The sequence below is a fragment of the Diaphorina citri genome, unplaced genomic scaffold (genome assembly GCF_000475195.1).
Source record: "Diaphorina citri unplaced genomic scaffold, Diaci psyllid genome assembly version 1.1 scaffold227, whole genome shotgun sequence".
Taxonomy (NCBI): domain Eukaryota; kingdom Metazoa; phylum Arthropoda; class Insecta; order Hemiptera; family Psyllidae; genus Diaphorina; species Diaphorina citri.
The window spans coordinates 16895-39556 of record NW_007377664.1 but is presented as its reverse complement, the minus strand read 5'-3'; the positions used below and the strand labels follow the sequence as shown (position 1 = coordinate 39556).

Sequence of the window (22662 nt, the reverse complement as noted above, 5' to 3'; positions counted from 1 at the left end):
GCCTGGCGCACTACCGTCCACTTACATCTCTAGAATTCTAGACATGCCTCATCACATGTATAAGTATTCACAATGTTCAAGTACCTGCCTATTAGTATTTCACTTGGCCTGACGATTTTTTTTTAAAATCAACTAATCAGATTGCTTAATCCGAGAGTTAAATTTAAAGCGAGTTTAATTTAAACTCACTTTATGGCTCCCGTCCTAAGGAACATACTTGGCCTGGCGCACTACCTTCCACTAACATCTCTAGCATTCTAGACATGCCTAATCACATTTAAGTATTCATAATGTTCAAGTACCTGCCTATTACACGAAGCGACGGAATAAGGAAAAAAGTTGGCCTTCTCATGATGCAACGAACAAAGTGAGGTCCACAACGGAAATATTTATTTTTATTTTATTTTATTTTTTTTTTTTTAATTTTCTGCCAAGACTCTCAAATGGGTTGCCGGTCGGTCCGATTTGTTCAGCATTCAAATCTCTGGTAACTTTCAGGAGTAATTTTAAATTGCCGTTTTAAAACTGAGGGTTAGAGTCTATATTAATTTGATTTAGTTATCTATCTTACCTGGATATATCGAATAGCACTATGTAGGATGCTCAGGTTGGAAGATTTCTTCTCTTCCTGAGCGGGAGGAACTTGACGTTTGAGAATTTCGAAACACTCCTTGAGATGCGCGCGCCGATTCTTCTCCAGCTTGTTGTGAACTTCACGGATGCCCGAACTGCAAAGTCAAAAGGAAATTCCAATAAGGTTCACGCGGAATCGAATGGTGAAACTTTTAGAACTGTCCGACTTAATGTAATAGAAAGTCGTGTGATGTTCACACCAGATTTTTTTCATAGTGAGGGAATGTTTTTTTATTTATTTTTATTACTTTCTACTTTTATTATTATTTTTCAAATATTTTAATTAATTTATTTTCTTTTTTTCCTCTTCTATTACATTATGTACTATGAAGGTACTTGTCTTGGAACATTGAAGCCTAGGAATCACGAGGAGTTATAGAGGAATATTGGACGGCGCGTAGGAAACTCCTGATTATTGCTATTAACATTAACCAACCATAAAAACTCAAGTCACTCACTATAGGCCTAAGCCGGAAAGTTCGAGAAAATCTCACGATGTCACTTCAACAAGAGGAAAATCGCGACTCTTTCGATGTTATTGACTGGAAAAACAAAAACAATAACAGATAACTATTGTTTATTACTCTTTTTATTTGCAACAAAAATGGCGATATTGTTTTGATAGAACCATTCATTCATGTGCTCACGTCAATATTTTTAATGAGTTCCACATGCTCTTAGCAGAATATTAGAGCACCGTCATTATATGCAAAAACACACTATTTACCTGATGCGCAGGTGGTAAACACTTGTAATGCACAATTGTCGAGATTTTCCCCTATTGAAAACAGAAGAAGTTTAATAGAGGGAGCTGGAGTAAAGAGGGTCTTGTTATCTTGTAGTCTTGTCGTCCCGAGAGCGAAAAGAGCAGGCGGACAGGATAGGAGAAAACCAGCCGTTCCGAGATCGAGTCTTGTCTGTTGAGAATTTTAACCCCAGGTGGGAATCAAACCAACGAGCTAGAGCTTACAATTCAGGGGCGAAACGTTCCAAGCTAACGAGGCTGGTTAGAATCTTGGAATGAACATTGTAAAAATAATAGATTTTGTAATTTTTAATATACATAATTATGTAAAGCTCCCGGTTCTACAGAGGGTTAAACAGTCGCGGGCAAACCCCAATCCATGGTCGACCTCCAAACCGACATGGCCATGTCGTTAAGAAAACAAATCCCAAGCAGTTCCCCATTATAATCTTGATCATTAATGCAACATCAGCATAGTGGCGTAGCGTAGTAGTTAGTAGTACTAATGCTTCCGAGGCGTAGCGTTAACAGTTACATCACCAATGATTTTAAGGAACTGTTTGCTGTCATCACTAATAGAATTGCCAGTTTAGTTACCTTAGAACAGCTTAACTCTGAACACAATAAGCCCACTCTGAGGAGTCTGAGGCTTAGGTGTAGGAACAAACAGCCCTAAAAGTTGGGTTAAGCATGTACAAATCTAGCTTGAAAGGTAGCGCCTTGTAAGCGCTAGGTCGCGTAATTGGTTATGCATAAAAATGAATCTGTGCATGGGGTCGCGCTTCGCGCTCCCTTGTTTACGGTCGCGCTGCGCGCTCCCGGGGGCTTCGCGGTGTTGTGCATTGGGTCGCGCTTCGCGTAGAGAATAACCTGCCTCAATGGCGTGGCGGTCAAGGCGGTCGGCTGATAAACCGGAGGCGTGGGTTCAATACCAGCCGAGACGAGGAAAAATTTTTCCTCGTTCACTTCAAACTTTGACTAGGTAACAACTAAATAAAATAGAATATACCTTGTTTATTCTGTCAGAATGAGAGTGAAAAGACCCTTTACTCCTGCAGTCTAAAAAAGGTCTTGTATGTGTCATAGGTACATCTAAAGGTGTATTTTCCCTTCGGGAAACTTTGGGCACCGGTTCCCTTTTGAAAACTGAAATGGCGCCTGTACTTAACCACAGGAAATTCAAGAGGGGCGCCATCGCAATCGGTTCCGTTTCAGAAAGCCCACCGAGACTCAATACTTGAACCTCCCTTCGTTCGGTCAGTAAGAAAGCTAAAGCTGTGTCCACACATAGTCGACCGGCCGTCGATCGATGTCGACTGAACCGTCCACACTGCCTCGACAACACAGATTCACCTCGTGGATCGACGGCCGATCGACTATGTGTGGATACACTTTTACGTTTTCATTCGAGGGGTAAACAACAGAGACCTCAAATATCAAGTTAAGGAAAAATCATGTATAAAATCAAAACGGCCCTAATGACATAACGATGATAAACCGCGCGGATTCGGTTTCCTTGATAATTGTTTATCGTCGGAAAAGATGACGAACTTGCTCCAGCCTTGACCCAGAGCAAGTGTATATGGCATTGCTAATGCCTCAGCCAGACTACAAGGTAAGACAGTGGCCGAACCGGCAATTCACTAGGTCCATCAACACTACAACCGGTCGATATAGACTATTCGACTCGTACTCTTGCCTTTGAAAGTTAGTAGGATCAAAGGATTTTGGCGAAATGGAAAAGAAAAGATAGGTTTGATAGAGGGAGCTGTAACTGCTAAGGTCTTATTGTCCCGAAATCAAAGAGAGAAGGAAGACAGGATAGAAAACGAGCCGCATCGACAAAGAACATTATCCCTTCAGGATAAAATCCGCCCCGGGCGGGAATCTACCTCGCGACCTAGAAAAATAAGGAATCCAATGGTGAAAACCGCATCTTTCTAGCACATCTAGAAGTGGGTTAGAATTAGTATGAGTGAGTGAGTGAGTGAGACAGTCAGTCAGTCAGTCAGTCAGTTACACAAGGGGCTGTATATATTTTAGATTCACTGTTATATTATGTATTAACAGCCAGCCTCTGCCAAGCGCACAAGAATATTCCATAACAGAGCACGTTCTCTCGAGACTTCCATCACTTTCTCCTATTTGATAACAGGCTCCAAGACTCCGGGTTATCATCCGAGACACACACACACACACATCATGTTGGCCTTATCAGCACGCAGACCACGTTTTATTTACTTGATATATCTCCCAGGGTGCGATCAGCCAGTCAAGTGTCCCCCGGTCTGGTGACGGGATTTGTCCCTCGATTTTTGGGAACAATTATTACCCCTATATGTTTTCCTCATTCAATGAAAATTGTCCCAGTCTGCTGACGGGTTGTGTCCCCCGAATTTAGTAAAGAATTATTGTCCCCATGTGTTCAAAGAATTATTCCTCATAATTGGGGCAGGGGTTCCCTAATGTGTTGATGGTGTTTCTGGTGATGTTTTTTTTTTTCTTTTTATGCATAAAGGTTTAATAAAGTACACTTCCTACTTTGGACTAAAAAAAATAAAAATAAAAATATTCCTCATTCATTGAAAATTTTGTCCCGACTTGTTTACAGAATTTGTCCCGACTTGTTCACAGAATTCGTTCCGATTTATAAGAAGAACTTTTGTCCTGGATCTGTTCATAAAATTTGCTCTGAATTGTCATAGAATTTTTCCCAAGCTCATAATTTGTTGGAAGAATTAGTGTCCCAATTTGGAGTAGTATGGAGAAACAATACAATTTTCCTGATTTGTCGATTGTTGAAAGAACATAAGAGCTGTTTTTCAGGGAAAATACGGAGCTATCAGAAGGGCTAGGTACTAAGGGATGAAATGCTAACTTACTAAATACATAACCACATTTTGGACAAGTTCAAAAAAGAGAGGGAGACTGGAGGGGATGAAAAAAGTTTGTACCTAATGGCAAACCACCTGTTTTGTACTTCACCTACTTTTCCTGTTTACTTTAAGGAACTTCTTCGACCTTTACTCGAAAAAATCGTTAATCTGTATGGGACAAAATCCGCCCCGGGAGAGAATTGAACCCGCGGCCTAACGCTTACAAGGCAGAAGCGCTACCAACCAAGCTTACTTAACTAGACTGGGTCAATTTTGTTTGTTTTTGGTGTAAACACTAAATAAAAACTTAATATGGTCATTAAATGGGACCAGGAAGGAAGACAAGTCTTTCTAGGTCTAGGTTGGAGAGATCCAAACTCATAGAGGAAATGTTATCTAACCCGCTTTGTATGTGAAGTCTGTATATGTAGTTTTTATATGTAAAGTCAGTATGTGAACCCAATACAATTCATCAGACCTGCGTACCTTACGAGGCTTTATGTAACTTTGCCGACACACACGGCCTGTGACGTGTGGTTAGAGTTCCCATCCTCAATACTGTTGGGTTTTAAGAACCAAATAAGTACATGGACTTCTTCTCAGTTGAAAGAACCTATAGTAGGGTTTCCATGACCGCTGAGTTCTCCCGCTGATTAGCGAGGGATATCCTTTGTGTGAGGAAGGCAGCGGCCTTTTAAGAAGTACATTATGATAAGTATAAACATGTACTACCAAATAGTATTTATATGTACAATGTGAGGAATACGAGTTGGGTCTGCTAAAAAACAGTAGCCCGCCTGCCACAAAAGAGCTCTAGGTCGCCGGTTGAATTCCCGCCCGGGGCAAACTTCATCCGAAACAGATGAGGTTCGTTCTTAGATGAAATGGGGAAGGGTCATACTGAACAAAGAACGTCAGAAAATGAGCTTCCCTGAATCGATTTCTAACTACGATTTCTTCTTCGATTTCTACGTCCCATTTGTCTACTACTGGTTGGGTGGAAGAGCTCACTGTGTGAGAATCCTGCCATAAAGCCTTAGAAAAAGAGAAAGAAAAATCACCAATTGATAGTCCTGAAGGCACGGTTGGACCATGAGTGGTAACCAATAGCTTGTATACCACTTGTAAGGGAGAGAATTGAAGGAAATTTCTTCCAGTATCATCAATACAGGGTCGAATAAATCTGTACATCTGAATGGCTTGTACACCACTAATGTGCGTTTCCGTCCATCAAAAGTTCTACGAAAAGCTAGAAAGCCTTTTCTAGCTTTCATGAAAAAGTCGCCTCTATTACCAGACTGCCAGCAGTAGTACCAACATATTATTAGCACTATAACCACCATTATTACTATTAGTAGTACCAACATACCATTATAGGATTCTCAGTATTGACTGCCATCATGACGACCACACTCATGGTCATTGGACCTAGCATTCGAAGGTAAAACACATGCCAACCCAGTCATACAATCAGACAGGTCAGACACACATGCAGAACTCACAGTGGTGTAACACGAAGGAATAGCAAATGAAAGACCACTCATAGCTACATTCCTGCAAGTATAAAACACATTTCGCGAAGGAATAACAAGTTAGTGTAAATAGATAATTCCAAGAGAAGAGAAAGCAACACTTACGGAAAACTATCTTGCTCCAAGCTCCGCTAAGGTGAAAACTAAAATTTTTGCGGCTCGAACCCGGAGGACCCTGGAATCTGGAATGGAATCCTGTGGCTTAGGTTTCATAGTTTTCCTGGAATATTCCAGGAATATTCCATTTCTTCAAAAATTTCAGATGAAAGAAAAACTTATCCAGTCTAGTTAGCTTGGAGGGTAGCACGCCTGCCATAAAAGAGCTCTAGGTCGCCGGTTGAATTCCCGCCCGGGGCAAACTTCATCCGAAACAGATGAGGTTCGTTCTTAGATGAAATGGGGAAGGGTCATACTGAACAAAGAACGTCAGAAAATGAGCTTCCCTGAATCGATTTCCAACTACGATTTCTTCTTCGATTTCTACGCAAACTTATCCATGTTAGTGAGCTTGGAGGGTAGCACGCCTGCCATAAAAGAGCTCTAGGTCGCCGGTTGAATTTCCGCCCGGGGCAACCTTCATCCCAAACAGATGAGGTTCGTTTTTAGATGAAATGGGGTAGCTATGACATGTAAATGCTCATAGCGACCGGTACAAGCATGGTAGGTAAACATTGGATGTTAGGATTATTAAGATATTGGGAAAAATCCTGCAATGCTGCAGTGAGCACCAAAGTTGTGACATAATAACACAAAGAAATTGCATTTACATACATGAAATGGGGAAGGGTCATACTGAACAAAGAACGTCAGAAAATGAGCTTCCCTGAATCGATTTCTAACTACGATTTCTACGTCCTGGGGTCATACTGAACAAAGAACGTCAGAAAATGAGCTTCCCTGAATCGATTTCTAACTACGATTTCTTCTTCGATTTCTACGTCCTTAAGTCGCAAACGACCGATTTCGTTTGGCAAAATGCTTGAACCACTCCTCTACTGTACCGAAACAATGACATAACTGCCTCTGTAACTAACAGACTCAAGTACATACCTACGTAAGTAAATAAGACAGTACATAGCTAATACCTAACGTATACAGATGTACATAAACCTACTTAATTCCCCTATGTACTTATTAAGTATTGGTGTCTACCAAGGAACTTCGCGTGTTGTACTATGGACATAGCTACGTAAGTAAATAAGACAGTACATAGCTAATACCTAACGTATACAGATGTACATAAACCTACTTAATTCGAACATTGTAAAAATAATAGATTTTGTAATTTTTAATATACATAATTATGTAGAACTCCCGGTTCTACAGAGGGTTAAACAGTCGCGGACAAACCCCAATCCATGGTCGACCTCCAAACCGACATGGCCATATCGTTAAGAAAACAAATCCCAAACAGTTCCCCATCATAATCTTGCATAGTGGCGTAGCGTAGTAGTACTAATGCTTCCGAGGCGTAGCGTTAACAGTTACATCACCAATGATTTTAAGGAACTGTTTGCTGTCATCACTAATAGAATTGTCAGTTTAGTTACCTCGTCTACGCTCCGAGCAACGCGTGTCGAGTAGCGAGGTCTCTATTGCCTGTGCGGTTACGAGTCACACGTGTAGATCTCCCGTGGGGGGGAAGAGAGGGGGCAATGTGGATGACGGAAGGTCAATAGATTGAATTATTTCACGTCGCGCGGAGTGGCAATGCTTCTTCGCCTTATGAGGCGATGGACGAAGACGAACAAAATCGGAGGGACAGGTCAATGTATTGTTCAGCTTCTTTGATCATCGAAGTATCAAATTTTTTGTCAAGGGTCAAATCATCGAAGTGTCAAATTTCATGTATGTAACTCAGGTACAGTAACTCTCTGTTTGTCAGACCAGAATTATTAGCATTTACTTGAGGAATATCTTGTCAATAAATTCTAATATTTTCGCTCACAGAATTCCCCAGTCTCAAAATTCCTCAAAAAAATGTCATCTTGTGGCAAAACTGAAGACTCTTAAAGTAGTCTAAAGAGTGCATTACTGTATTCACTGTTATGTTATGTATTAACAGTCAGCCTCTGCCAAGCGCACAAGAATATTCCATAACCAGCACGTTCTCTCGAGACTTCCATCACTTTCTCCTATTTGATAACAGGCTCCAAAACTCCGGGTTATCATCCGAGACACACACACATATCATGTTGGCCTTATCAGCACGAAGACCACGTTTTACTTGATATATCTCCCAGGGTGCGGTCAGCCAGTCAAGTGTCCCCCGGTCTGGTGACGGGATTTGTCCCTCGATTTTTGGGAACAATTATTACCCCTATATGTTTTCCTCATTCGATGAAAATTGTCCCGGTCTGGTGACGGGATGTGTCCCCCGAATTTAGTAAAGAATTATTGTCCCCATGTGTTCAAAGAATTATTCCTCAGAATTGGGGCAGGGGTTCCCTAATGTCAAATTTCATGTATGTAACTCAGGTACAGTAACTCTCTGTTTGTCAGACCAGAATTATTAGCATTTACTTGAGGAATATCTTGTCAATAAATTCTAATATTTTCGCTCACAGAATTCCCCAGTCTCAAAATTCCTCAAAAAAATGTCATCTTGTGGCAAAACTGAAGACTCTTAAAGTAGTCTAAAGAGTACATTACTGTATTCACTGTTATGTTATGTATTAACAGTCAGCCTCTGCCAAGCGCACAAGAATATTCCATAACAGAGCACGTTCTCTCGAGACTTCCATCACTTTCTCCTATTTGATAACAGGCACCAAGACTCCGGGTTATCATCCGAGACACACACACACATCATGTTGGCCTTATCAGCACGAAGACCACGTTTTACTTGATATATCTCCCAGGGTGCGGTCAGCCAGTCAAGTGTCCCCCGGTCTGGTGACGGGATTTGTCCCTCGATTTTTGGGAACAATTATTACCCCTATATGTTTTCCTCATTCAATGAAAATTGTCCCAGTCTGCTGACGGGTTGTGTCCCCCGAATTTAGTAAAGAATTATTGTCCCCATGTGTTCAAAGAATTATTCCTCAGAATTGGGGCAGGGGTTCCCTAATGTGTTGATGGTGTTTCTGGTGTTTTTTTTATTTTGTTTTGTTTTTTTTTTTTTGTTTTTGTTTTGTTTGTTTTTTTTGTGCATAAAGGTTTAATAAAGTACACTTCCTACTTTGGACTAAAAAAAATAAAAATAAAAATATTCCTCATTCATTGAAAATTTTGTCCCGACTTGTTTACAGAATTTGTCCCGACTTGTTCACAGAATTCGTTCCGATTTATAAGAAGAACTTTTGTCCTGGATCTGTTCATAAAATTTGCTCTGAATTGTCATAGAATTTTTCCCAAGCTCATAATTTGTTGGAAGAATTAGTGTCCCAATTTGGAGTAGTATGGAGAAACAATACAATTTTCCTGATTTGTCGATTGTTGAAAGAACATAAGAGCTGTTTTTCAGGGAAAATACGGAGCTATCAGAAGGGCTAGGTACTAAGGGATGAAATGCTAACTTACTAAATACATAACCACATTTTGGACAAGTTCAAAAAAGAGAGGGAGACTGGAGGGGATGAAAAAAGTTTGTACCTAATGGCAAACCACCTGTTTTGTACTTCACCTACTTTTCCTGTTTACTTTAAGGAACTTCTTCGACCTTTACTCGAAAAAATCGTTAATCTGTATGGGACAAAATCCGCCCCGGGAGAGAATTGAACCCGCGGCCTAACGCTTACAAGGCAGAAGCGCTACCAACCAAGCTTACTTAACTAGACTGGGTCAATTTTGTTTGTTTTTGGTGAGTAGTCTAAAGAGTGCATTACTGTATTCACTGTTATGTTATGTATTAACAGTCAGCCTCTGCCAAGCGCACAAGAATATTCCATAACCAGCACGTTCTCTCGAGACTTCCATCACTTTCTCCTATTTGATAACAGGCTCCAAAACTCCGGGTTATCATCCGAGACACACACACATAACTGATCATTAGTTAGTCATAAAAAAAACAACTGAAAATCTGTTAGTCATAAAAAAAAAAAAACTAAAATTCTACAGAGTGTCAATAAAAAAGTGGGCCTGGCTGAACTACAGCGTTACGCGTTACGCGTCCGAATGTGTCATTTTGAGATAACAGTGACGGCTTTCTGGAACACCCTGTACCCGAATATGCCTTATGTCCTTGATCTAAAACGTTTGGGACACGGTAACACGCGAAATGATAAATGGACGTATGATAAACAAGAGTCTAACATACATATGCCCATGTATAAACAGCTGACAGACTTGTGCCAGGAGAATGTGCTCAGACAGTTAGTAGTTAAATGTGGATCGTTTCGTTTGGCAAAATGCTTGAACCACTCCTCTACTGTAACGAAACAATGACATAACTGCCTCTGTAACTAACAGACTCAAGTACATAGCTACGTAAGTAAATAAGACAGTACATAGTTAATACCTAACGTATACAGATGTACATAAACCTACTTAATTACCCTATGTACTCATTAAGTATTGGTGTCTACCAAGGAACTTCGCGTGTTGTACTATGGGAGGGGCGAGGAGGGACTGACCTCACGAAGTCTACGCTCCGAGCAACGCGTGTCGAGTAGCGAGGTCTCTATTGCCTGTGCGGTTACGAGTCACACGTGTAGATCTCCCGTGGGGGGAAGAGAGGGGGCAATGTGGATGACGGAAGGTCAATAGATTGAATTATTTCACGTCGCGCGGAGTGGCAATGCTTCTTCGCCTTATGAGGTGATGGGCGAAGACGAACAAAATCGGAGGGACAGGTCAATGTATTGTTCAGCTTCTTTGATCATCGAAGTATCAAATTTTTTGTCAAGGGTCAATGATGGGCGAAGACGAACAAAATCGGAGGGACAGGTCAATGTATTGTTCAGCTTCTTTGATCATCGAAGTATCAAATTTTTTGTCAAGTGTCAAATCATCGAAGTGTCAAATTTCATGTATGTAACTCAGTTACAGTAACTCTCTGTTTACTGTCAGACCAGAATTAATAGCTTTTACCTACTTGAGGAATATCTTGTCCAAATTTCATGTATGTAACTCAGGTACAGTAACTCTCTGTTTGTCAGACCAGAATTATTAGCATTTACTTGAGGAATATCTTGTCAATTCTAATATTTTTGCTCACAGAATTCCCCAGTCTCAAAGTTCCTCAAAAAATGTCATATTGTGGCAAAACTGAAGACTCTTAAAGTAGTCTAAAGAGCGCATTACTGTCACCATCACTATCACCAGAACTGTGAGGCCAATGAATCACTCGGCCGGGTAGGCGAATGGAAAAATACTTGACGAAGTGATGAATTACACAAGTCCTCATAGATCAATGAAGTTAGGCAACGTTGCGCGTGGTTAGCTGTTGGAACTCAAATAAATCTAAGTAGTGTTTTGCTTAGACGCCTTAAGTGGACTACATAAAATAGCATCAATTTGTCAGTTTAGGACCAGAAGCCTGATTTTATGTTATATTTGAAGATTTTGTATTTGCAGTTAGTTTATCCTAATTTCTATCACCATAACTCCTGAACCGTTTGTCAAATCTTGACTGTATGTTTGTCTACGTTCCCATTTGTCTACTACTGGTTGGGTGGAAGAGCTCACTGTGTGAGAATCCTGCCATAAAGCCTTAGAAAAAGAGAAAGAAAAATCACCGATTGATAGTCCTGAAGGCACGGTTGGACCATGAGTGGTAACCAATAGCTTGTATATCACTTGTAAGGGAGAGAATTGAAGGAAATTTCTTCCAGTATCATCAATACAGGGTCGAATAAATCTGTATATCTGAATGGCTTGTATAGAGAATTGAAGGAAATTTCTTCCAGTATCATCAATACAGGGTCGAATAAATCTGTATATCTGAATGGCTTGTATACCACTAATGTGCGTTTCCGTTCATCAAAAGTTCTACGAAAAGCTAGAAAGCCTTTTCTAGCTTTCATGAAAAAGTCGCCTCTATTATCAGACTGCCAGCAGTAGTACCAACGTATTATTAACACTATAACCACTATTATTACTAGCAGTAGTACCAACATACCATTATAGGATTCTCAGTACTGCCATCATGACGACCACACGCTCATGGTCATTGGACCTAGCATGGGATACCAAGTTATGCATAAAAATGAATCCAAAAATAGCTAATCCAATCAAGTTAGCTTGGAGGGTGGCGCGCCTGCCTTCCAAGGGCTATGTCGCGGGACGAACTTTTTACTTTTACCTGAACAGACAGGGTTCGTTTCCGGAACGGCTGGCTTTCTGATACTCATTCTCTCGTCGATTCTGGGAAAATAAGACATCCGTTATCAAACCTCTTAAAACACTAACTAATGTAATTTAAGGAAGTGAAAGGACCTAGCGAGTGTTTTGCTTAGACGCCTTAGACTACATAAAATATCATCCATTTGTCAGTTTAGGACCAGAAGCCTCATTTTATGGTATATTTGAAGATTTTGTATTTGCAGTTAGTTTATCCTAATTTCTATCACCATAACTCCTGAACCGTTTGTCAGATCTTGACTGTTTGTCTACGTTTCGTACTCCCCCGTCAGGACACTTCTCTGATTTCTCTGCGCATACCCTCAGTTCGAAGTTCCCTAACACACTCACAATTTCCGTCATCCGTGCGTACACCTAGAGTTTGAAGTCTAGTTCCCTAACACACTCACGATTTCCGTGCGTACACCTACTGTTAGAAGTCTATAGTTCCCTAACTCACACGATGAAGCAAAGCGGCAAATCTATTAATAGCCTGGGCAGGTCATCCCAATAGACACACTATGTAAATGAGCCGTCAGAACAATTTATCCACAACACGTTACCTCATAGCCACGTTTCCCACACTAGGCAACTATCAAACTATCGTGAAGAATGCATGTAAACTGCTCCAAGCAATTAGAGGAACGCTGTCATTTCCTCTGATTTTCTTGGGATAATGGGACCTCTTGCGACCTGCATCGATGGAGACAGACACCATATTCTGCTGCAGCTGATGATATCACTGGTCCATCAAGATAAAATGGGACCTCTTTATTAGAGGGTCTTACCATCGCATTAATGGTTTTCCTACTTTTCTTGCCTCGCGGATACCATGCTGTTATTCTTGCTGTCCATCTGAGGAACGCTGTCATTTCCTCTGATTTTCTTGGGATAATGGGACCTCTTGCGACCTGCATCGATGGAGACAGACACCATATTCTGCTGTAGCTGATGATATCACTGGTCCATCAAGATAAAATGGGACCTCTTCATTAGAGGGTCTTACCATCGCATTAATGGTCTTCCTACTTTTTTCTTCTTGCCTCGCGGATCTGGGATTGTCAATGTGTCATTATTTGGTATTCGTATCATAAGACAATGGATTTTCGTACATTTTGACCACCTAAGGCCCAAGCTTCATATAACATCGATTTGAGCTAAGAAGAGCAAATGGAAAAACATCGCCCATATTGCAATAGTCCGTACAAATACATATAGCACAATTTTCGATGTTATTGACTGGAAAAACAAAAACAATAACAGATAACTATTGTTTATTACTCTTTTTATTTGCAAAAAAATGGCGATATTGTTTTGATAGAACCATTCATTCATGTGCTCACGTCAATATTTTCAATGAGTTCCACATGCTCTTAGCAGAATATTAGAGCACCGTTATTATACGCAAAAACACACTATTTACCTGATGCTTAGGTGGTAAACACTTGTAATGCACAATTGTCGAGATTTTCCCCTATTCAAAACAGAAGAAGTTTGATAGAGGGAGCTGGAGTAAAGAGGGTCTTGTAGTCTTGTCGTCCCGAGAGCGAAAAGAGCAGGCGGACAGGATAGGAGAAAACCAGCCGTTCCGAGAACGAGCCTTGTCTGTTAAGAATTTTAACCCCAGGTGGGAATCAAACCAACGAGCTAGAGCTTACAATTCAGGGGCGAAACGTTCCAAGCTAACGAGGCTGGTTAGAATCTTGGAATGAACATTGTAAAAATAATAGATTTTGTAATTTTTAATATACATAATTATGTAAAGCTCCCGGTTCTACAGAGGGTTAAACAGTCGCGGGCAAACCCCAATCCATGGTCGACCTCCAAACCGACATGGCCATGTCGTTAAGAAAACAAATCCCAAGCAGTTCCCCATTATAATCTTGATCATTAATGCAACATCAGCATAGTGGCGTAGCGTAGTAGTACTAATGCTTCCGAGGCGTAGCGTTATGTCGTTAAGAAAACAAATCCCAAGCAGTTCCCCATTATAATCTTGATCATTAATGCAACATCAGCATAGTGGCGTAGCGTAGTAGTTAGTAGTACTAATGCTTCCGAGGCGTAGCGTTAACAGTTCACCAATGATTTTAAGGAACTGTTTGCTGTCATCACTAATAGAATTGCCAGTTTAGTTACCTTAGAACAGCTTAACTCTGAACACAATAAGCCCACTCTGAGGAGTCTGAGGCTTAGGTGTAGGAACAAACAGCCCTAAAAGTTGGGTCAAGCATGTACAAATCTAGCTTGAAAGGTAGCGCCTTGTAAGCGCTAGGTCGCGTAATTGGTTATGCATAAAAATGAATCCAAAAATAGCTAATCCAATCAAGTTAGCTTGGAGGGTGGCGCGCCTGCCTTCCAAGGGCTATGTCGCGAATTCGACTTCCACGTGGGACAAACTTTATCTTAAACAGCCGGAGTTTATTTCCGGAACGGCTGGCTTTCTCTTATTCTCCGTCTCTCGTCGATTCCGGGACGATAAGACCTCCGTTACAATTTATGTCAAACCTGTTAAAAAAAAACTAATGTACCAGATTGAAGGAACAGAAAGGACCTAGCCAAAATCCCATTTTGACGAGATCAACCTACAACGACAAGACATCGAGACATTGTTTTTGAAGTTTAAAATGTAATGCATCTACGGCACTATCAGCACATACGTTGGCATGGCAATGTGTTACTCTCAAGATTAGCTCCATGTTGGTGCCCCTGAAAATCGTATAACTACGGATCTGAGTTGTCTTGACCCAGTAACGAGAATACGAGAGACATGTGAACGAGAAAAATTGCCACTCACGAGTCTAGAATAACCTGCCTCAATGGCGTGGCGGTCAAGGCGGTCGGCTGATAAACCGGAGGCGTGGGTTCAATACCAGCCGAGACGAGGAAAAAATTTTCCTCGTTCACTTCAAACTTTGACTAGGTAACAACTAAATAAAATAGAATATACCTTGTTTATCCTGCCAGAATGAGAGTGAAAAGACCCTTACTCCCGCAGTCTAAACAAGGTCTTGTATGTGTCATAGGTACATCTAAAGGTGTATTTTCTCTTCGGGAAACTTTCAGCACCGGTTCCCTTTTGGAAACTGAAATGGCGCCTGTACTTAACCACAGGAAATTCAAGAGGGGCGCCATCGGAATCGGTTCCGTTTCAGAAAGCCCACCGAGACTCAAAACTTGAACCTTCCTTCGTTCGGTCAGTAAGAAAGCTAAAGCTGTGTCCACATATAGTCGACCAGCCGTCGATCGATGTCGACTGAACCGTCCACACTGCCTCGACAACACAGATTCACCTCGTGGATCGACGGCCGGTCGACTATGTGTGGATACACCTTTACGTTTTCATTCGAGGGGTAAACAACAGAGACCTCAAAAATCAAGTTAAGGAAAAATCATGTATAAAATCAAAACAGCCCTAATGACATAACGATGATAAACCGCACGGATTTGATTTCCTTGATAATTGTTTATCGTCGGAAAAGATGACGAACTTGCTCCAGCCTTGACCCAATAAAAACTTAATATGGTCATTAAATGGGACCAGGAAGGAAGACAAGTCTTTCTAGGTCTAGGTTGGAGAGATCCAAACTCATAGAGGAAATGTTATCTAACCCGCTTTGTATGTGAAGTCTGTATATGTAGTTTTTATATGTAAAGTCAGTATGTGAACCCAATACAATTCATCAGACCTGCGTACCTTACGAGGCTTTATGTAACTTTGCCGACACACACGGTATGTAACGTGTGGTTAGAGTTCCCATCCTCAATACTGTTGGGTTTTAAGAACCAAATAAGTACATGGACTTCTTCTCAGTTGAAAGAACCTATAGTAGGGTTTCCATGACCGCTGAGTTCTCCCGCTGATTAGCGAGGGATATCCTTTGTGTGAAAAAAGGCAGCAAGACAAGTCTTTCTAGGTCTAGGTTGGAGAGATCCAAACTCATAGAGGATATGTTATCTAACCCGCTTTGTATGTGAAGTCTGTATAATATATGTAGTTTTTATATGTAAAGTCAGTATGTGAAGTCTGTATGTGAACCCAATACAACTCATCAGACCTGCGTACCTTACGAGGCTTTATGTAACTTTGCCGACACACACGGCCTGTGGATCATCTACTTGGGACCAAGACACGTTATACTAACAGTATAATAGAGCATCTCTTTATTGTAATAAACAAAATACCAATGACGCAACAAAAAAAGGCAGCGGCCTTTTAAGAAGTACATTATGATAAGTATAAACATGTACTACCAAATAGTATTTATATGTACAATGTGAGGAATACGAGTTGGGTCTGCTAAAAAACACTACTTAGGACTCTTAATTAGGTGACCTGATTTTACACGATTTGCCTAAAAAGGCAGCGGCCTTTTAAGAAGTACATTATGATAAGTATAAACATGTACTACCAAATAGTATTTATATGTACAATGTGAGGAATACTAGTTGGGTCTGCTAAAAAACACTACCTAGGACTCTTAATCAGGTGACCTGATTTTACATGATTTGCCTGATAAAACAATTTGCTCCTGTCAAATACTTAAATTAAAATGAGGTCGCCTTTGAATTAATCATACTGGATCCCTAAAAAGTGCTATAAACTAATCATTAGTTCTGTAGTTAGTCATAAAAAAAAACTGAAAACTGAAAACCTACAGTGTGTCAAAAAAAAGTGGGCCTGGCTGAACTACAGCGTTACGTGTCCGAATGTGTCATTTTGAGATAACAGTGACGGCTCGGCTTTCTGGAACACCCTGTACCCGAATATGCCTTATGTCCTTGATCTAAAACGTTTGGGACACGGTAACACCCGAAATGATAAATGGACGTATGATAAACAAGAGTCTAACATATGCCCATGTATAAACAGCTGACAGAATTGTGCCAGGAAAATGTGCTCAGACAGTGAGTAGTTAAATGTGGATCACATTTGAAATTCAAATCGATTTGGAGCCCGGCAAAAATATACCTATCTTATATAATATTATTATCATTATGTCTACTTGTAAACTGCAGAGTAGTGCAGAGTGTAGATCATAATTTTGTGGACAGAAAAAGAACCCATCCTGAAGGATCTCCTCTTCTTTAGCTTCTCTGCCTCCTTTGAGAGAGAAAACAATGTAGTCTGTTTTCTGTCGCCATAAAAAAAAGACACTTAGTGTGTCCAAACATAGTCCAGAGGCCGATTTACAACGATCAACGAGGTGAATCTTATGTTGTCAAGGCAGTGTGGACGGTTCAGTCGGTCGATGGACGAAAAAGACGAAAAAAAAAAAAAAAAAAAAAACCATCCTGAAGGATCTCCTCTTCTTTAACTTCTTTTCCTCCTTTGAGAGAGAAAACAATGTAGTCTGTTTTCTGTCGCCATAAAAAAAGACACCTAGTGTGTCCAAACATAGTCCAGAGGCCGATTTACATCGATCAACGAGGTGAATCTTATGTTGTCAAGGTCATCTTGTGGACGACAAAAAAAAAAAAAACCATCCTGAAGGATCTCCTCTTCTTTAACTTCTCTACCTCCTTTGAGAGAGAAAACAATGTAGTCTGTTTTCTGTCGCCATAAAAAAAGACACCTAAAGGTGTGTCCAAACATAGTCCAGAGTCCAGAGGCCAATTGACATCGATCAACGAGGTGAATCTTATGTTGTCAAGGCAGCGTGGACGGTTCAGTCGGTCGACCAAGTGTGGACACACCTTTAAAGTCAACGTGGATACAGAGCCTCGGGGGTAAGAGACAAATCGATTATACACGAGCTCAGAAATAATGAAGTAAACAGAGAATTTATCATTGAACGATGAGTCACAGCTACAACGCAAGGTACATCCATGCTGGGACTACGTGTGTTTAAACATGTAAAACATGGTGGAAATGTAAAGCAAGATGGGAACACAGAGAAATATAATGTTGAAGAGAGATATATCCATACCGTTAAAACGCCTCCAAGGAGGAAAAATCCAGTAAACTAAAAAAAAAAAATCCTCTTGGCGCTGGCTTTGCATCTCACAGATATCACACAAAATGGTGGAAACACAGAATTAAAATTGTCCATACCGTTAAAGCGCCTCATTACGTCAAAAAGCAGGAAAAAAAAAAGAGTAAAAAATACTCCTCATCAGAGGTGGCTATGCAAATCTCAAAATGTACATTGTACAAACGGAATCAGAATGGCGACCCATAAAATAATATTGTAAAAAAAAACGCACAGATATCACACAAAATGGTGGAAACACAGAATTAAAATTGTCCATACCGTTAAAGCGCCTCATTACGTCAAAAAGCAGGAAAAAAGAGTACCTAAAAAAAAATACTCCTCATCAGAGGTGGCTATGCAAATCTCAAAATGTACAAACGAAATCAGAATGGCGACTCATAAAATTTATATATAAAAAAAAAACATCAAACTTGTAATGGCTGCTTAGTTAGCGTGTTCAGAAAAAACCCCCAGTTGCAATGTTGCAAACAGGTACCATTCCTCAAGGCCTGTGGGATAATCTACTTACACTTAAATACATACTCGTATGTAGATAGTAGTTGGCTAGAATATTCTTAGCGATCAGAAAACGATCGTCAATAGGAGAAAATCCAATCTAAAGTAAATAACTTCTTTTTCTAAAGAGGTTTGACGGAGGGAACTGTAACCGCTATGGTCTTATCACTAACTAGGCTGGCTCAAGGAAGAGTTCAACCTCTATTAATCCTGCTGGAATATAGGACTGGAAAGCCGAAAGTCCCTTTACATCCATAGTCTACCCAAAATCTCATCAGACCGCAGGGCAGTGCGTCAGGCCAAGTTCCAGTATATGAGGAACACTTTATCACAGTTCGCCAAAACAATGTATAACACCGAGCACACGTTATCACCAGATTCCCAAGGTTGTTGTTTCGATGACATTTTATTCTCTCTCCCATACTTATCTCTCGTTAATTTCTCTCCATATCTCCGAGAGTTCGAGATGATTCTATCATGATTTATCACTGGAACGTTTACCTCTAATGTGATATGACTGTTACCTCTACCTCCAATGTGATATGACGGACTCACGGGCCGTTATCAGTAAGCGTGCCGGGCCCGTGAGTCCGTGACCTCAAGGACCTCAAGCCTATATCGGGTCAAATCGGAAGCTCAAAATAAACAATGGGCCTATTTAATACTAAAATAAGAAGAAAACAAGTCTTCACTTGACTAAAAACACAACTTTATTGGTGGAAAGGAGTGGCACTTTATTGGTCCTGAGGAAGGCATCATGAGATGTTGAAACATGACTCCTTTCTACCAATGAAGTTGTGTTTCTAGTCAAATGAAGACTTATTTTCTTCTTACCACGTCAAGTTTATTAAGACAAGTCTTTCTAGGTCTAGGTTGGAGAGATCCAAACTCATAGAGGATATGTTATCTAACCCGCTTTGTATGTGAAGTCTGCAAGTTTATTTTAATGAGCCCATTTGTCTACTACTGGTTGGGTGGAAGAGCTCACTGTGTGAGAATCCTGCCATAAAGCCTTAGAAAAGAGAAAGAAAAATCACCGATTGATAAATAAAATACGCCCCGGGCGGGAATTGAACCCGCGGCCTAGCGCTTACAAGGCAGACGCACTACCAACTAAGCTAACTAGGCTGGCTAAGAAAACCAGTGGCCGTCAAATTGGTTACATTCAATCACCCAAATCCAATTTTTCCAAATTGGAAAAAAAGTCAACCAAAATTCTTATATACATGGACTAAAATTCCTAAAAAAAAATGGACCAAAATTCCAACACAAACTCTTTCCTAAAATGGGCAAAGGCAAGGCGGTAATAGAAAGTAAAAATCCAGCCAGGTATGACGTCATATTCAAAGAATCAATGACTACTCGGAACGGCGTTATACAAATAGCAATGCGGTAATAGAAAGTAAAAATCCAGCCAGGTATGACGTCATATTCAAAGAATCAATGACTACTCGGAACGGCGTTATACAAATGCATCGCCCACCCTAAGAGTACCAATGTTGCCCTTGAAAATATCTGCCCCGGGCGGGAATCGAACCCGCGGCCTAGCGCTTACAAGGCAGACGCACTACCAACTAAGCTAACTAGGCTGGCTAAGAAAATCAGAAGCCGTCAAATTGGTTACATTCAATCACCCAAATCCAATTTTTCCAAATTCGAAAAAAAGTCAACCAAAATTCCTATATACATGGACTAAAATTCCTAAAAAATGAACCAAAATTCCAACACAAACTCTTTCCTAAAATGGGTAAAGGCAATGCGGTAATAGAAAGTAAAAATCCAGCCAGGTATGACGTCATATTCAAAGAATCAATGACTACTCGGAACGGCGTTGTACAAATGCATCGCCCACCCTAGGAGTACCAATGTTGCCCTTGAAAAGATGGAGAAAAATATCAATAGATAAAATTTTCGAAAAGGTGCGTCGAAAACACAAATCGACATCGACTGAAACCCATATAAAGTAGGTAAGATCAAAGGAAAAGAGTGTCGATGGACACTTCTTGTGGACGTGTCGATCGACGAATTTTCGAAAAGGTGCGTCGAAAACACAAATCGACATCGACTGAAACCCATATAAAGTAGGTAAGATCAAAGGAAAAGAGTGTCGATCGACACTTTTTGTGGACGTGTCGATCGACATCGGCATCGCCTGCAGACGCCGCGCCGTTTTATACCTTCAAAAGTTAGCCAAATACGAGTATGAATGCGATTTGAAGCGGCAAAAAGGGGTTTTGAAGACATACATGTCCTGACAGACACTTTTAGCTGGTTAATCGTTTTAAGAACTTCAAGGGCACCAAAGAAAAGGTAGAGATAGTGAGAAAAGCAAAACTACCTTGACTTTGGAACACACAAACGACCGTCTTCAAAATAAATGTTGGACTTTATGTATAAATAAATATAAGAAAAGGTAGAGATAGTGAGAAAAGCAAAACTACCTTGACTTTGGAACACACAAACGACCGTCTTCAAAATAAATGTTGGACTTTATAAATAAATATAAAAAGTAAAAGAAAAATTGAACACATAAACGTAAAAAGTTAATGAAAGAAAGGTCGAAAAAAAGCAAGCCAGATAAAAGAAAGACATGTTTAAATCGAGGTCCAACTGGCGCAATAACTGACCTATCTCACTACTTACACTACAACCCAGCCCTGCTACTTGCTAGAATCGCAATAGTAAAAGAAAAATTGAACACATAAACGTAAAAAGTTAATGAAAGAAAGGTCGAAAAAAAGCAAGCCAGATAAAAGAAAGACATGTTTGAATTGAGGTCCAAGTGGCGCAATAACTGACCTATCTCACTACTTACACTACAACCCAGCCCTGCTACTTGCTAGAATCGCAAAAGTAGCAGTAGCATACCGACGATTTTTGCTGACAGAATGAATTACACATTTCCTGATCTTCTATTTGATTCCTGGGGATTGGGGAGGGCGGAGGGATCTGACCAGAGGAACTTGTAGTCCCGAAAAAGAAACCGAACATGCACCCCAAAAACTCAAAAATTCACCCCAAAATAATGAAGTAAACAGAGAATTTATCATTGAACGATGAGTCACAGCTACAACGCAAGGTACATCCATGCTGGGACTACGTGTGTTTCAACATGTAAAACATGGTGGAAATGTAAAGTAAGATGGGAACACAGAGAAATATAATGTTAAAGAGAGATATATCCATACCGTTAAAACGCCTCCAAGGAGGAAAAATCCAGTAAACTAAAAAAAACCCCTCTTAGGCATTGCTAATGCCTCAGCCAGACTACAAGGTAAGACAGTGGCCGAACCGGCAATTCACTAGGTCCGTCTACACTAGAACCGGTCGATATAGACTATTCGACTCGTACTCTTGCCTTTCAAAGTTAGTAGGATCAAAGGATTTTGCCGAAATGGAAAAGAAAAGAGAGGTTTGATAGAGTGAGCTGTAACTGCTAAGGTCTTATTGTCCCGAAAGCGAAGAGAGAAGGAAGACAGGATAGAAAACGAGCCGCTTCGACAAAGAACATTATCCCTTGAGGATAAAATCCACCCCGAGGGGGAACCTAACACTTACAAGGCAGACGCGCTACCAACCAAGCTAACTAGGCTGGCTCAAGGAAGAGTTCAACCTCTATTAATCCTGCTGGAATATAGGACTGGAAAGCCGAAAGTCCCTTTACATCCATGGTCTACCCAAAATCTCATCAGAACGCAGGGCAGTGCGTCAGGCCAAGTTCCAGTATATGAGGAACACTTTATCACAGTTCGCCAAAGCAATGTATAATACCGAGCACACGTTATCTCCATCAGCCAGTCAAGTGTCCCCCGGTCTGGTGACGGGATTTGTCCCTCGATTTTTGGGAACAATTATTACCCCTATATGTTTTCCTCATTCAATGAAAATTGTCCCAGTCTGCTGACGGGTTGTGTCCCCCGAATTTAGTAAAGAATTATTGTCCCCATGTGTTCAAAGAATTATTCCTCATAATTGGGGCAGGGGTTCCCTAATGTGTTGATGGTGTTTCTGGTGATGTTTTTTTTCTTTTTATGCATAAAGGTTTTATAAAGTACACTTCCTACTTTGGACTAAAAAAAAAAAAAAAAAAAAAACCCTTTTTC

At 40.5% G+C, this 22662-nt stretch overlaps 1 protein-coding gene and 1 long non-coding RNA gene across 2 annotated transcripts in view; one reads left to right on the top strand and one right to left on the bottom strand.

The window, feature by feature from the left end:
* The window catches only part of LOC103506316, a 41139-nt gene that overhangs the window by 16610 nt on the left and 1867 nt on the right, over positions 1-22662 (bottom strand). The gene's annotated exons all lie outside the window — the stretch shown is intronic.
* LOC113466202 lies at positions 20176-21220 on the top strand. Its single transcript, XR_003390672.1, has 3 exons — positions 20176-20478; positions 20597-20869; positions 20973-21220. It is a non-coding gene; the product is annotated as an uncharacterized LOC113466202 (long non-coding RNA).